The 16,554-nt window shown below is 46.0% G+C and overlaps 1 long non-coding RNA gene across 1 annotated transcript; it reads left to right on the top strand.

Moving 5' to 3' along the window:
• Positions 1-8,321: 8,321 nt before the first annotated feature.
• Positions 8,322-16,236, top strand: LOC106020457 (uncharacterized). Its single transcript, XR_001195962.4, has 3 exons — positions 8,322-8,565; positions 8,916-8,981; positions 15,782-16,236. It is a non-coding gene; the product is annotated as an uncharacterized lncRNA (long non-coding RNA).
• Positions 16,237-16,554: the final 318 nt, after the last annotated feature.

Raw genomic sequence — 16,554 nt, 5'->3', positions numbered from 1 at the left:
GCCAGAAGACATCCTCAGAAATCAGACTCAAATGCTCTAGATGGTTAATTTCAGGAGGGATTGATAAACCAGGGAATTTTTGTACCAGCAGTTCTGCCCCTGAAAACAACAGATGCAAGTGAAGAATACAAAGGGGGAAAAAACTGAAATAAAAAGGCTGTTTTGATGAGTAGTCCTCAGAAAACCAAGAGCAAATTTCTGAGTGGGATCACTTGGCCCATGTGCTCAGCACAGAGCATCACTTGATGCCTGGGCTGACTGTACATCCCACAAGACCCTTATGCTCTCTATCAGCTTTGTCTTTTCTTCTTCAATTAAAAAGGAACATACACTCTATGCGCATGCCACAACTGCAGTAACCCAGGTGCTTGCTTTGTGAGCAGACAGCCCCCAAACTGTGCTTTGCCCAGCACCTAGCCATCCCCAGGAGAGCAAGCGGCAACTGGGGGCCAGGAACCATTTACAGGGGAAAATCACCTCTGTATTGCTCAGCCCCATGGCACTGAGGGTTTCTGCTCCAGGGGAGGCTGCCAGCACTGAGCCAGAAGTGTTGTCCCATCCGTCTGGGGCAGCTGCTGTGAAGCAGATTGCAGTTGCTGGGCTCCGTAATTGATTTATTTCTCCTCAGCATGTTTCAGGGAGGCTGACAGTGAAGTTCTGGGCTGTGAGGAGAATCTGCTGTCCCCCTTGACAACTGACATGATGGAGAAAATTGCCATGTCACCACTTATTAGGGACAGCATATTTAATCACTACGAGGAAGGACTGAGATGAGCCCCGGGCAGGTCCCAGGCCTATGACCAGAGGAGCTGGGATTCCCTTGGAGTTGGTGGGCCCGGGCTGGGTGATGGGCTTTTTGAGAGAAGCTCAGCACCCAGGGGGTCTGCTGGGCCCCATGGGCTGCCCCAGCCCATCCTCATGCTTGACCTGTCCCTCACCTCCCCTTGCCAAGAGACGCAAGGAACAATGTGCTCCTTTCTGTGACGGTGCCTTGACATTCCTGCCTGTGCACAAGGGATGAGATCACAGGGGGGCCTAGTGGAGAACAATTCCTTTTCTTCCTAATTAGAAAGCATCCCCATCTCTCACCCCAACTGGGTGAGAAATCTCTTGCTGGTGCTTGCAAAGCCCCTTTCACAAGTTGTTTCTAGGGCCACTTAAAGCACTGAAGTAAACTGGCTTCAGCTGCAGGCTCTGTGCCAGCCTTTGAGTGACCGTGAAGGCATCACCTCTCTGTTCATCAGGCCCTGTCACCCACCATCACCCTCTTCCAGTAAGTTAGACCCCAGTGCCTCCACATGCTCTCTCCTCTCTCTATTAGACAGCCAGCACTTTAGAGACAGGGCTGTTTTTTTCCGAAGGGGCCAAATAGCACATTGAAGTCTGCAGCTCAATTAGGCCAAGGAAGAGTTGCTGTAGCAATACATTAACTTCCCACCTGGCTGGTGCTGTGGACATCTGCAATACCGATCAGTAACAGCACATAAATCTGTATTGGCCACAGAGACCCTCAACAGACAAGCAACAGGGATGTGTTTGCACTGTTGGAGACAGCTGTCAACGAGATACCTGATTTTACTTTCCCTGCCCCTTGTATCTTATCTCTTTTTGCTTGTGCCGCAGGACTCCCCAGGACAACGCATCCAATTTTCTTGTTCCTTCAGACCCAGCCTGCAGAAAGGAATAATCACCAGCAACAGACCAAACAAATTCAGGGGAACCTTTAGTGCTGGGAAGTGACACTAACAATCTTTGCCATTAGCAGAGGATGACTCCTCTAGGAAGACCAGCAGCAGGCTCAGCGCTGACAGTCAGACATTATATCTGTGGTGAGGAGAGAGCTTTAAAAATACAGATTGCTCTGGGAAGAAATATTTGCATAAATATTTTACTTCTAGCTGATATCACTTCTCCCCAACTCCAGCCCTGCCTGGGAAATGAAACGAGCTTTTTTTGTATGCTATGCACAGCCAAGGTAATGGGAGATTTTCTGCTCTAAATGGAGATAGTAGAACCATATTCGGCAGCTGAAAAATTGCCTCTCACTTTCCTGCAGCCAGTTTCACTATCACAGTTCTCATACAGGGAGGGTGTGTTTGTACAGGGAAATAATCTCTCTCACCAGAAAAGTGTGACAGCACTTTAAGCATCAGGCCTGCAAGGACAGTAATCTCGTAGGTAAGAGAAGTGCAATACAACATCATAAATGCAGATTCATATTAAGAAGAAGCAACTAATCCAACAAATTCTAACGCTGTATTTTTACAAAGAACATTCTTTTTTTCTAGTTTATTTTTCTTTTCTTTTCCTTGGACTCGGTTTGAATCCTTTGAAAAGAGCTTAGATGATTGCAGGTGATTCTCTGCAGACAAAAGCAATGATAGACTTCTCAGTACTTATATTTTCACATGTACAACTGACAGAGCAGATTGCCCTGTTGTAGCTGATATAGTTCTAAAATCCTTCCAGGTATTGTGTTTTTGAAGAAGCCATTACAAAAACTGTCATTTATATTTTGTATTTGTTTGGGTTCCAGTTCTTTCCTTTCTCGGGATTTTGGATTTTTTTTTTTTAGCCATTTCAATTTTTGTTTTGTTTTGAACTTGCATATATTTTAATTACAGTAAAAATGTTAATGACACACAAGTGTTCACACCAACAGCTGCTAACCAGCTTGCAGCAATAACTCCCAGCGATCCACCTAAAGAGGAAAAATGCAGTAGGTTGTGGGTTGTGCCTTTACACTGAAATATGATGAGAACGTTGTCTAATGGTCTCCCATTTTATTTCTTCAGTCCAGCCTGGTATTCATACTCTTAGGATGGGCTGGGGCTGAATGTTATCCTCACAGAGAAACCTCAGTTGTCACAGCCTGTTATCTGGGAAGCAAAGAGACCAATAACTGGAAGTTCTGCACCACCATGTTAAATTACTCAGTGCTACATAAATATGACAAGGGAAATGCAAGGGAATTATAATCAATATGCCAACATACCTACTGTCATTTGAGGCTGCTCAGGCTGGCTTTATATCTTTTGCTACAGTCACTCTGAAGTCTTCTCTCAGTGCAAGAGTATAATCACACAGCATCAATAACATATTAATATATTCCTGTGTACAAAGCAGCTTTTAATAATTACCCCAAACCTTAATTTGCTGAGACTCAATTACACTAGCAGCTCATTGACATTGTTAAGGTTAATAACTCAGTGATTCATAAGACAGGACACATTACAAATCAAATTGATTGTAGTAATTGCGGCATTGAACCATATGAACAACAGGCGACGTTATATTTATCAACACTGGAGCAACAACATTCCCTGACACCCAAGTCGTGTGGGAGAACTGCAGTGGTACACAGCACACTGCTTTAAGCAGACTCTCTTACAGTAAAGCTCCAGCAGCTTTGAAAATGGGATTCTTCCCTACATGGCAAATTTCACAGCCCGGCTCCTATCTCTGTGCAGGGAGACCCAGATCCTGAATCTCAGCTGTAGTCTCCCAGGGAATTAAAATCTAGACCCTAAGAATATGTAACAAGACCTGTCCGTTGTGCTGTTGCGGAGTTTAGGAGAAGCCAGGCAGATATCTCTGGTGGGCTAAGAAATGGTGATTTCTCTCCTGCCAAGCCTGGCTGTGTTAGGGACCTGCTGCAACAGATTGCTCGGTGGGAGAATCACTCTGATTACCACTGGAGTTACTCTGGCACTGGCCTGACCCTTTGCTCTTACAGTGCCCTTCTTGAACATTTCTGCTTTTCCTCTGCATAGTTGGAGTGAGACAGAACCGCTCTTCCTCGCCATCATCATCACGGAGTAAAGGAGTGATGGTTTTATGTATGTGTTGAAGTGACTTCTCAAATGAATCTTAATCACATGGGCTAATTAGAGTCTGTGTTTGTTAATCAAATGTGAATAGCAGTCTGATTTCTCTATTTAGATAAATGTCGTCTGGAAAACCTCTTGGCAGATGGGCAAATGTTTGCTACCCAGAAGTCTAAGTGGGCATTTTAGCAGGTTGGAAACATCATTTCACAGATAATTGGGAAAAAATGAAAACAGCAATTCTAGTGTCCACCACAGGATCCCAGACACTTTCCCAAGCACAATGGGAGCCAGTGAAGTATTGTGCATTTGGTAGTCCTGGTTTCTCCTTGGACCGACTGGAAAGATCTGTGCTAAGCCAACACACGACTGCCCAGCTCTCTTTCCACCACGAAGTAAATCAGAGTGAGATTTCATTGTCTCAATGCAACCTGGCCTATTCCCCTCTCAAGTTGATAAGATCCAAGTTAAAGATGCCAAAAGCCTTCACTTGGGAAAGCAGGTGCAAACAGAAGCTGATGTGTCCAACCAAACTTGTATCCAAGTTTGTAATCCTCAAGGAATGAAAGTAAGAAGCCAGGTATGTTTAGCCTTAGCATGTCCTCGGGACTCTTGCTGGGGGAGCAAATGATGACAGTGCTTTCTCTTCTGCTAAGCTGTCCCTTCCCCCTCACCTTCGTGGGTCTCATCTGGTGCACTAGAGCACAGCACCATGCAGGGACATCACCATCCTGCTGGCTCCTACAGCGAAGAGTTGGCAGCTGAAACTAGAATGTGATTTGGAGTGTGTTTGGGTTCCCTTCCGCTGTCAAGAATTACCCTGAAGAGTACTTAAATATCTCTCTTAATGATTGCTCTGAGTTACATGCTACCGATATTCCTAGCACTTCCTCTGCCAGCTAAAGTGCTAAATATCCTGATTTTATCGTGCATACCTATGGATTACGAATAGATCTTATTAACTGCTCAGAACTGACACATCTATTTGAATAAAGGGGCTCATTTCTTTGCAGGCAGTAGAACAATCTTCCTGTTATGCTAATAAATATAGGCATTTGCATAAATGTAATCAGATGTTGAGTCTTACTGCATATGTAGCCCTGCATTATGTGCTTGGCTCTTGTGTGCTTGAAAGATTTGCTCCTGCACTGAGGCTTCAAGGAGAGGAAACAGCTACTGAATGTTTGGACGCAGCAGGGTCTGGAAAAGAAAAAAGGTGAGAGTTTGTCCTTCCAGAAGTCAGTCTCCATTGTATCATAGATTGTATACAATATTATATATTGTATTGCAGATAATAAGAGAAAGGAATTCTCTGTGTTGTCTGGAAGAGCTCTGATTGTGCTAGACTAGCCCTTTTGATGAATAATGTACCAAGGCATATTACAGCTTTGTACTTTGGTAAAATATGTGAATGCAGCACCCCAAAAACGTGTGGCATCTGGCACTGCCACGTGCTGTTGCTGTAAGTGCAGGAGAAAACAGGAGGGGAAAGTTCCAGCCTCTGTGTAACTGACGGTGAATAACCATTTTTCTTCACCTTCAACTAGATAAAGAAACAAACAAAACATTCTGCAAATCGGGAGAGAAACATCTTAAATGCTGGAGGGACTTGGTGACCATGCCCCCTGATCTTCTGCACAACACAAAGGGATTTTGTGTCTTGAAGAGCTCTGCACAAGGTTGAGCTGAAGCAGGGTTTTTTCAGTGCTGGAAAGGACAGAGTTCTTGCAGCCTCCCTTCTTAAGATGACTTATTGCTGTAATTGCTAGAAAGGTGCAGGTTCTTTCCCAGCTGCAAGAGTATTAATTGCAACCATGTATATCCCTGCTTATCTGCACAGTATTGCTGCTTCCCTCCCATTCCACTGTGCTCTTTACCCTCCAACGGTACTGAATTCGCTTTTGGAGGGCAGAAAAGTGCTGTGTTCCCTTTTTAACACATGTGCAAATGCTCAGCAGATGTCTGTTTCCCTGTGTGAAGCCTTATTTGGACTGAAAACTAGGATACATAGTGCTTTAATAAGGGGAAGCTCTCGTTTAGCTTGAGATGCATGCAGTTGGCAGGTGAAGTCAAGGTATACCTTCAAGACAAAAACAGATGCACCCTTCATGCAGACTGAACTGTAAGCCAAATCCCCCCCGTTCCTTAGCTTCAGCTCCCATATGGACTTCTGGCTCGGAGTTCTGATAATGAGTCCTTTCTCTCCTGCTCTTCCCTCCTTGCTCGCCGAGGAGGGGCTTGGAACACCAGGCTGTGAATGCAAGGGCTTATGCAAAGTATATGCAGGTCTTCAGGCAAAACAGTCTGAGAGCTATTATTTATTCATTTGAATAACTCTCTCCATACATTTCTAAATGCTTTAGAGGCAAAGCATCACTACAGGTTCACCGGGGCGCTAGCTAGGGACTCTTCCTGCATTTTCAAACCATTATTTCTAACTACAGTTTATAAAAGTCTCTTCAAAGAAAAATGACTTCAGGTTCCCCCTCACTTCCCCTTTCCCTTCACCGTTGAGCACCTGGCACTGATGGTGTGCTGCTGTAGGGCTGCACAGAGTCTTTGCTACTGGGATTGATTAGTTCTCTGTGGAACAAGGAAGAGACTATTTATCTCTGGCAAGGCTTTCTCCTTTTCGTTACAAGGTAAGGAAGCTTCCAGGACAGTCTGTAAGTTTGTGCAGGTCGTGTTAGCACCGGAAACCTGGTGGCGATCAGGCCACCAAGCAACCATCAGCCCCCCTGTGGGGTGCAGCCTCTGCTCCCAGCCCAGCTCATCATGTTGCAGCTGCATGTTAGGAGAGAGGAACCTTCCTAGCAGGAACAGTACTGGGCAGCCCTGAGCAGCCACCAGGAGCTTGGGTGTTCTGGAGGAGAGCAATAGTGCGTGCAGGAAGTGAGCACCAGGAAATAATGTCAGTAGTGCTACGGGAGTGTGAATAATGGGAGCAAATTCCACCTCTCTCCTTCTGAGAAGGAGAACCACTTTTCTATCAACTTCTCCTTCTGGGCTCAGTACGGCTCCCAGCTAATAAATATTTCCACTTGCTTCCCTAAAACTAACTTGGCTAGAGACTCTTGCTTTCCCTCAAGTCACTGGGAGGTTTTCTAGTTAGTCCAATTTTTTCCACTTTTGTTCCTTCCCCTGGTATTAGAACCTTTCCATTTGTATTGAATTCCCCCCTTTATCCCCTTGGGGTCTCTTTAACCAAGGTGCTCTGATAACAGCAGGCTGCCCTGCTTAACTAGAGGTTGCTTTTTTCCTCCACAGCTGAGCCCTCTTAGATGCCAGGAACTTCCCTGAGTGTCTGTTTGCCCGACACCTAAAAATAACTAAAAGCAGCTCCTGGAGCAGAAGCAGCCATTGTTAGATGCTGCTCCATACTCTTTGGCACCCAGAAGGGCAGGCAGTACCTCCACCGAGGGCAGTGGCTCACCACCGTGCCCGAAATTCCTGAAGGTGCCCCTGCCTGCGTGATGGATTGCCTTTGGTTCACAGTTCTGCCTCACTGCAGTCTTCTGCCTCTGCTCCCAAAGCAGAGCAAAGAGGGGGAACGTGCCAGCAGTGGGCTTCTGTATGCTGGAAAATTGTGTAACAAAGCTCAGTGTGAGATCTTATGAAAGGGAAGAATTAATTTTTTATTAAGAAATATTTCTGAGCATGTTGACCCACTTGCATTCACACCTCCATGCTTTCAAAGCAAAATCTGAGTATCGAAGAGGCCCAGGCAGGAGCACCCATGTGCAGCACCAAGCATGAGATGCAGGCTGCTTGGTCCACGCTGTTTCTCCTGGGTTTCTCTTGTCTGATAACAGTATAATTTTTGGGTGAGTTTTATGTCCTTTTTCTCTAGTCTCTCAGATTGGGCTACCATAAAAAAGCATCAGTATTAGTGATGTGATTGCCTTCCTCTTACTGTCAGAGTGCAGAGTCTGCTGCTGGCAGTCACCTGTACTGCTGCCACAGCAGGGGACAGATCTCTTGGGCGTTTTTGACTGAATGGAAGCAGCGTCCTTGCTTATCATTCTTGAAATGCTCACCCCCACATCCCCACTCACACTTCGTTCATCCCCCCCTGGGTACTTGTGCCTCACTCCCTGCACACGTTCTGTACCAAAGACAGGAGCTGGAGGTGGCCCCCTGCCAGCAGCCTGAGTCAGGGAACAAGGCTGGCAGAAAGCCACCTGCTGCCGCTTCTCGCTTCTCCGTAAGTTGGTGAGGCAGCTCCAGGAGATGACAGAACTTGTGCACAGCAAACAGAGCCCACAGAGCCATCTCATCAAGCTCGCTGTCTCACTAGGGCAGGAACAGACACACCTGGCAACCCAGTATGCCAAGGTTCAGCCCAGTAGCACAGGCTCCTCCTGATTACAGATACAATTAAAGCCTGCTGCAGTTTTCATTCCTTGCCATCACGGCCCCAGCACAAGCAAGCCAAGTTCAATATCAGCAATATTTCCAATCACCCTACCGTACCCTCTCCCAGGCTCTGTTAATTTGCCTCGTTATTGGTTGTTTCCCAAATTAAGATTTCTTCCAGCATGCCCTTCTATAGCCAATCCCTTATAATGACCACACAGCAAAGCCTGAGGCCCTTAGGCATCTACAAGCATCTGCAGTATTTGCTGACTTTTTTCTATCTGCAATTTTTCTATTGTTCCTCCTTTTGCTGGAGGATGATTGTGGCTGGGTTCTCCTTATTACTGATGGTGAAAAGGAGCTTCCTTTACCTAAACAGCTGGTGAGCTCCTGTTTAGTGTAGCAACGTGGTAGGAAAGAGATCCTAAAATCATTGCTATTTAGGATGTGACCTAGGCCTTCTGCATTTAGGCACTCCATGTGGTGTTCGTGGCCAAGGTACCTCATAGAAGGGGTTATGGAAGGCTGTTTAAATCCCACATTAGTAGGGGAGAAGGTTCAGATGAGTTTGTACCGAGGCGGAAAACTGTTGTCATAAGTATGTCTCACTCAGAAGAACTTACAGGGGACTTTATATTCTTGGATCCACCCAAGTGACCTGTGGGTGGGCACAACAAGTATTAGGTGAGGGGAAAATCTGTTCTGAGTCTAAAGTCTTTTTTATTTTTAAAGGGCTGTAAATCACTAGGGATGCTCAGATGTGGCAGTGGTTTGACACTGGGAAACAAGAAGCATCAGGTAAGGAGAAAATCTCTTTTATATTTGAGGGTTTTTTAAGAGACTGCAAATCACCAGGGATGCTCAGATGTGGCAGTGGGTTGACCTCATGAGAGAACTGTTTGCTTTTAGATGCTTGAGATGACTGTCAGTGGGAACGTGCATTACTGCTTTTAACTATTCCTCTTGGTAGGAGAGACAAGGAAGCATGGCTTAGCATGAGGCATCTCTTGCCATCAGTTGTGAAACCTAGTCAGCCTTAGGAGATGCTTTTTGTTGGTGAGGATTCAATATTTTGTGATTGATATGGTCTTAGCTTTGCTGTCTTTCTGCTCTGTAAATGCTTGCTCTGGTTAACCGAGGATGTGTCTATAAGCTGCTGCTGGGAAGGGCAGGCTGGGCTGCTGTCCCTGGGCTCTCCCCAGGACACCTGCCTTGCCTTGCTGGTTGGGGACTGATGTGTAACCGTGCCTGTCTTCAAGATGTCAAATAGATTTATTTATAGGCTCTTTCTTCCTTTGCTTTTTGTGTTATGGAGAGCTCGTGGGATTTCCTCACAAAAGAGTTGGAGTTTGCTTTCTCAGCCAATGTGTTTTCCTGCTGCACAAAACCTCTCAATTTAACTGGCCCCCGGATCTGACTTTTCTTCTTTTTGCAAACTGTAGTGAAGGATCCTGTTGTCACAGGCCTCATCTCCGATGTATGTCATAGATTTCAAAGCACTTTATGAATCAGATGAGTAGCTCTCTTCCAATTTTACAATTAGTGTTAGAGTAACAAGGTGAGCTCCTCATTTCTCTTCCTTGCACCACTTGCAATGAATCCAGGTCTTCAGTGATTCTATTCAAGCTCCCTCTAAGACAGCTGGAGCAAGCCAAGAATGAGTGCTGTAAAATGATCTGCTTTCAAGCACCTTTGGAGCTTTTTTATTTCCCAAATATAAATTCCTGTTTCTTCACCATCAAAAAATAAATAAAATAGCAGTGTCAGAAGTATCCTTGCACCCTAAACATAAGCCTTGCTTGAAGATCTCCATGAATCTTTACTCAAAAGTAAAGACAGCCTGGAGACTTTATTTGGTGGTGGGAAGCTTTTATTTTTTCTGTTAAGTAGCAGGTCTGCATTTGTGTGCTGTATGAAGAAGGGGGGAGGATTACATTTCTTACCCAACGCATGATCATTTAGGAGGAAACCCACAGAAAAGTAAAGGAATTGTTAAAAACAAGTTTAGGAATATGATGGGAAGGCTTCTTACCCCAAGCAGACTTGGGATCTTCTTGCTGCTGGCCTGTAGGGTCAGTTTGTCCAATGAGGGCTGAAATATGATGCTGGAGAGGTGTTCAGGAGGTAGTGCCTTGGCCAGGGGGTAAATGTGGCTATCAGCTCCCAGATCCTCTATCCATCACCACTACGAAGCAGATGGCTAGAGAAATAAATCAGAGGCAGAGAAATTCTCTGGGAAAGAACAAGAGGGATTTAACGGGTGCAAACTACCACAGAGCAGTGCAGACAGGGTGCTGTGGGGAAGGGTTGCTGCAGGGAAAGCTGCTCCCAGCCCACTCCTTGGGGCTGACAGTTGCTGCAGAACCTCCTGGGTGGTGAGCAGGGACCTCTGCCAGGCTGGTGGGCGAGGAATCTTTCTCCTGCAAACACGAGCGTGGTACCAACCCAAGCTGAGACTGTCAGCGTGCATGTGTTACGGGGGACAGAAGGCGAGGAGAGGAAACCTGCTCCACAGCCCTCCTACAGTGCTGTCTATTCACTCTCTCAAGCCTGTGCTCTATGCAGGCTTACTGTAGGGCCACTGAAAGGTTCAGGGGATTTCCCATTATGGATAGAACCCAGGGCAGACCTGGCCTCGCTTCCACAAGAGCTGAATTTCCAGCTGCTGCACTGAATCCACTGCAGCTTCCAGTAATATCGGGTCCTTTTAGAAGAGCCCAAGCACCGAGGAATGGTTCTGCTTCCAGGACCCCTCCAGCCCTGACAAACAAGCTTATCTCTGCACTGAGTATCTCCAAAGTCTGTATCAGTGTCTTATGTCTAAATGTGCTGCTGAAAATGCTGCCTGCCACTGACACCGCTGTGCCTTGTTGGCTGAGCTTGGGATCTTAAAAGAATTTAGTTCCCCACTGCTCCCCACCACAACAACTCTTCCTGTAGCTGCTAAAGGTCAAACAGTAAGTGCAGCATTAACGTATATGAAATAAAAGTAGTCCTGGTCCCCGTGTCTCTACAGAATTCATTTAATACCCAGCCTGATGGAGAGGTAATTTATCCCAGGAATGATGACTGAAGGTTTGGCCATTTGGTACAGTTCCAAGATGCACACAGTACATTTGGCTTGGAATTAATGTAGGAAAGGACTTCTAGACATTTTAACAGGGCAGAACACTTGGAGGAACTGGAAAGTATTCTTGAGAACATTCAATGTCGCCCTAAATTAGACCATAAAAAGTAAGTGCTTTTTAAAAGCAATCTTGCACAGTAGGGGCTGCGTTGTCAGAGCTTCCTGGTGATTTAGAAGTTCTCCTTCCTTGCAACTCTTGTGAAAATATAAGAAATGGGAGTCTGACTGCTGTGAAAAATACCCTTGTCTTTAAATTGTGAGGTAAAGGTTTATATATATATAAATATGATAAACATCTCTAAACCAAAGCCCATAAAACTGGGAGTCTGACAGCAGAGGTGCAGTCAGTGAAGCACTGTCATGCAAGAGCAAACCTGGATTTTAAACTTTGTTGTTCCCAGTGATACTGAGTAGGAAGGCTGCTAGTGTTCTGAAAACCTCCCCCGCTTGTGGTCATGGTACTTGCATTGGAGAACTGTGAGGGACAAGAGGCATCCCCATAGCACAGAAGCAGCTTGTTTGTTACTTTTCATTGTTCTTTTTATGACATTATTTGAGTCACCCTCATATTTGCCACTTGGTTGTTTCCAATGTTTCCTGAGTGCCTGTTTAAAACAATTGTGCCAACATGTGACAGGCCATTTCACTGAAATCAGATGAAACGGGGGTGACACCAATAAAAGTGGTGGAGAGCCCTGCCTGAAGACAGCTGAATGCTGTGGCTTGGGTCATCCAGAGGCAGATATCTCTGTAAAGATGCTCAGACTTGATGGACCAAACGGTCTGCTCCCAGCTGAGGACCCTGGCCATGGTGGGGTGTGGGGAGTAGCACTCCTAGGACGCCCAGAACAAGCAGAAATAAAACAGGGCAGCAAAGTGGATCTGATGAAACTGCATAAAACCAATGAAGTGACAGGCACCCAACTGTAATTATTTTTGCTCCATAAACTCCGGATAAGCTGTGAATGGTTATGAATGGAATGAACAATCTCCTGTGTCTGGTCTAAAAGACCTGAAGAGCACAACAGACTTGTCTCCCAGTCAGCATGTTTTGTGCCAGAATACAGGGGCACTAAGCGCCATCTGTGTGACGCTGTTCTTCTCTGAAGAACTGCAGTTTTATCACCACTCTGTGCTTGCTCCTGAACCACAAATAAAAGCGATTGGCCAGGATCTGTGGTTTTTTGAACGCATACAAATTCTGTGCCTGTTTTCTGTGTATTCTTTGTGGCCTATTACGTTCCAGGTATGAGTAGAGAGATGCAAAACACACCTCAGTGAGTCCCTTTGTTAGCCCTTAGCTCTCTTCTTATCACACAAGGTAGATGAAAGAGTTGTCATCCTGTCTGGACCCCTCTTATTAGGATCTGGGGGGGAATGGGAAAGGCAAGCTTGGTTTCTCAATGTTATAAATGATCTGGGAGCTGGAATAAGTGTACATACACAGCCTACAGTAAGACAATGCAATTATCTATCCATTGGAAATTAGGCTAAAAACACAGACATGCTCTTTTGACTGGTCTGTTACCGTTCATCTACTTAGACTAATCAGGCTCAATTCTATTTTGTATTTTTGATACCACTGCATTTGTGTTTTCTTGATAAAACAATTACTGATCCTGTAGATCTATCCTGATAGCTTATGTCCTCATCTTATTTCCAGTCTTTCCTTCTCTCTCTTGCCTCTAGGCACTTTTCACTACATCTTTCTCAGGTGTTTTACTTATTCCACCCTCCGATTCCTTCACTCACACTTGCTGGCTTGTTTGATCAGACGTATGCAGCAAAAGCAATCAAAACATTTCCCTGACAGCTCAAGAAATTGTAACCATAACTGCAGCTGGATCCTGCTCTTGCTGCCTGACAGGGGCTCTGCTGCACCCAGGTATTCAGGGCAGGAGCCCTGGGCCTCCCTTTATGTCCCCTCTGTTACTTCTTCAGTTATTTCCTGAATCAAAGGCAATCATCAGTAACTATTTACGTGGTTTAACTTCTGCCCAAAACGTCTTGTTTCCCTGCAGAAATAAATGGTGACCACTGCAGCCACCTGTCCTCATGCTTTGATGTCAAATAGCAGTTTGTCCACTGCAGTGGCAGGGCTTTATTGCAATATATTATTACAAGCACATAACTTGCCCTACTGGATGTGGTCACAGCTGCCCAAAGCGCCCTCTCTGGCCAGCATCTCCCCCTAACTGCCACTTATGGGGTCCTCATCCCCTATCCTGGGCTCTGTCCCCCATCTGCTCCCATGTCCCTGCCTCCGGGTCAGCCCCTGCCGGCTGTGGTGCTGCTGCTCCTGGGATACCAGCGTGACTGGGAGCTGGCCTGTGGGGACAGTGCCAAGGCGAAGCTCAGCAGGGGCTCTGGGGGGTTAAGAAAACAATGTGGAGAGAAATTCGTGCAGGGCAGAGAGGCACTGGCCTTTTCCAGAGCCTCAATAAAAGCCCTTTCAGTGCCTTTTAGCCTTCTGTCTGTGGAGGGCTGGGTGACCCTGGGGACAAGAGCCCTCCAGTTCTCATCCATACCTTATTGCTGTGGGTCAGCTTAGTGTTTGCAAACTTCTCTGAGAATGTGGGCACAGACAAGAATGGAAAAAAATCTTTCTGGCAAATTACTTTGCCTTCCCCATCAAATGCTCGACAGGGAAGGGGAGGACACAAACACAGCTCAGGAAGACTTACTCTAATCTCTAATGACACATCAAGGTAGCAGCAAGCAGAGGAGGAGCTCTTAAATAGCCAGGAGCAAAAGAGTGTAGTCATTTTCCATATCTCTAGTATTTTTGTCATGTTGATTAGGCAACTGTTAATTGTTCCAGCAGCCTTACAGCTCTCACTGAGTTGGGACCTTTCCTGGCTCTACCTGAGGGTCCTGCTATGGTCTGCATGGAGGCTATGTGGCAGCACAGCACAGCTGGCAGGTGAACACTTAGGCTTTGCATGACATGGGGGATCTGCAGATACCAGTGGTATTTGAGTATTTGAATGTTTTCCCAAGTGCTGCCTCCTTGCTTGCCTTTTCCAGTGCCAAGAGAGCAGCAGTGCAAGTGCTGTGCAAATCCAGCTGAGCTGGCAAAGCCCTGCTGGTAAATGCACCCTGAGAGGAGGGTGCCCTGGGTCTGGCCTCACTGTTGCTACTTTTGGAAGCCAGTATCAAGGGCACCTAGCATAAACTCTTGCACTTGGAGGGAAAAGTTTCTGGCAGCGTGCTGCTGGGTTAGGAAGGGTCCCTGCTGGGGAGGAACTTTGTGGCTTTGTTTAACCACGTTGCTGAACTCCATGGGGAAAATCAGTGGGTAAAATCTTCTGACCTGAGCTACTGTAGGTCAGGAGATGAGAACGAAATGATTGCAGTGGCTCTTCTAGCTCAGGGAAAATGACAAAGCAAGAAAGCATCTGACCTCTGCCTTGAGAGCGAGCCAGGGAGAGCTGTAAATACATGCAGGGAAGGACTGCTGGGAGTCCTGGCATGCAGCAAAGCCCTACCACTGACAAGTGGTTTTAACAAGGTGGTGAAGGGTAGGCAGGAACACAGCAATTTGCATACAAAGTATTGGAATCATGAAAAAGTCAAATTAAAAGCATAAATTGAGTCTCTCATGGTTTAATCATGAGGGCTGGCAGGACTACAGTATCCCTTACAGCAGCAGATGTCTCCCATGGCAGGGCCTTGAAGGATGTCTCCATCGGAGGGATGAAGATGAATTCTGACACCTCAGACAAATCTAGACAGGGTTTTTCCTTTTCCTGCTCCTATTGGCTTTTGTGCACATCTTAAATTAGAATCAGCACTTGTTTCCATATCAGGAACGAGTCCAAGGACGAAGTCAGTGCTTTGTGCCAGCTTCGCAATGTCTCGATTGCAAAAGCTACTCTCTTCCAGGCTTTCTAGATTGCTGGCTCTGGAGCTTTTAACTGGAGGTGAGTGCAGCAGTCCTGTGTGTAATAACCCTTTCTCTATCCATATGGCCCAAAAGCCAAAAAATAATAAATGAAGCACACAAAAAAAATGAACAAGAGATGGACCTGGCAGGGCCCTCTGCTCTGTCCCTCCTGGGGCAGTGCTCATTTGAACACTGTGGGAGGGAGACAAAGGTCAGGCTCTGGGAGGCTGTCCCCAGAAACCACTCCAGAGGAGAGGTCTGCAAACAAATCCCGCTACTGAAAGGCGGTGATGAGGAGCACGTGCAGTGTTTGTACAGGAGAAAGGTGCAGGAATATGTTCTGAATGGAGCGAAAATGAGCCCCGCTTGGGGCTGGATGAGAACAGGAGTTCAGGTCCATTTGAGGGCCTGATATGAGTGATTGGCTCTTCAAAACACAATCAATCCATACATTGACAAGAACTTAGAAATTGAGGTCTCTGTGAAACTGGGTCTCTATTCCAACAGCACAGAATGCAAATTTGATTAAAAACAGTCTGCTTTAAAGTGGTGCAGCACCAATTTATGGTTTTCTTTTTCCTGCAGTGTTATCTTTTTAAACCTGAAATGAAGAGCACAGCCCTTAGCAAAGCTTGGTGGGCGAGAGCACTGGACGCAGGTCTATTAATTTTGCTCTCCAAAGAATGATGTGAGTTCAAATCTTTCTTCTGCCACAGTCTAAAATTACCAGGAAGGTGATGTTCCCCGGCCTGTGCTATGCATCACACCCATCCCTGCTGGCACCACCATCCGTTATACAGCCGTGCCTGTCACGGAGGACTCCCAAAGCTGATTCTGCCTTGAGATTTCTCATCCCGGTGAAGGACATAAACCCCAGGACTGAAATACTATTGCAGCACACCTGTGCACTCCCTGCACCCACTCACCCCCACGATGGGGGTGAGGTTCTCTGTTTTTGCAACCTACAATGTTAGAACGTAATGCTGACTTGTTTTACAACCTTTTTTGTCACTTGAGTAAATGAAGTCTCCAATTTTAAAGGGATCACTTCTGGTTTTTATTAGATTTTTGTTCAGAGTACGGAACTCTTCCCGGTTATGGATCTGGGCTTAATTGAAGTTCCACTATCTTGATCTTTTCCGGTTTAATTTTGGTCTGACCTTAATGTTCTTGGGATGTCGTGTCTCAGCTGAAGCTCAGACCAGTGCTGTGAGCTGCACCTACAGAAACACCTTCCTTTTAACACAGGGACACTTCTGGCCACCTGCAGATCAGTTTGCATTCCTTCTAATCTTTATTGCTGAGCAAGATCTAAGCTATCCCATCATGTTATAGATACCTACACTGCAGTCACCTGT

The sequence above is a fragment of the Anas platyrhynchos genome, chromosome 25 (genome assembly GCF_047663525.1).
Source record: "Anas platyrhynchos isolate ZD024472 breed Pekin duck chromosome 25, IASCAAS_PekinDuck_T2T, whole genome shotgun sequence".
Taxonomy (NCBI): domain Eukaryota; kingdom Metazoa; phylum Chordata; class Aves; order Anseriformes; family Anatidae; genus Anas; species Anas platyrhynchos.
This window is presented reverse-complemented; position numbering and strand designations above follow the sequence as displayed.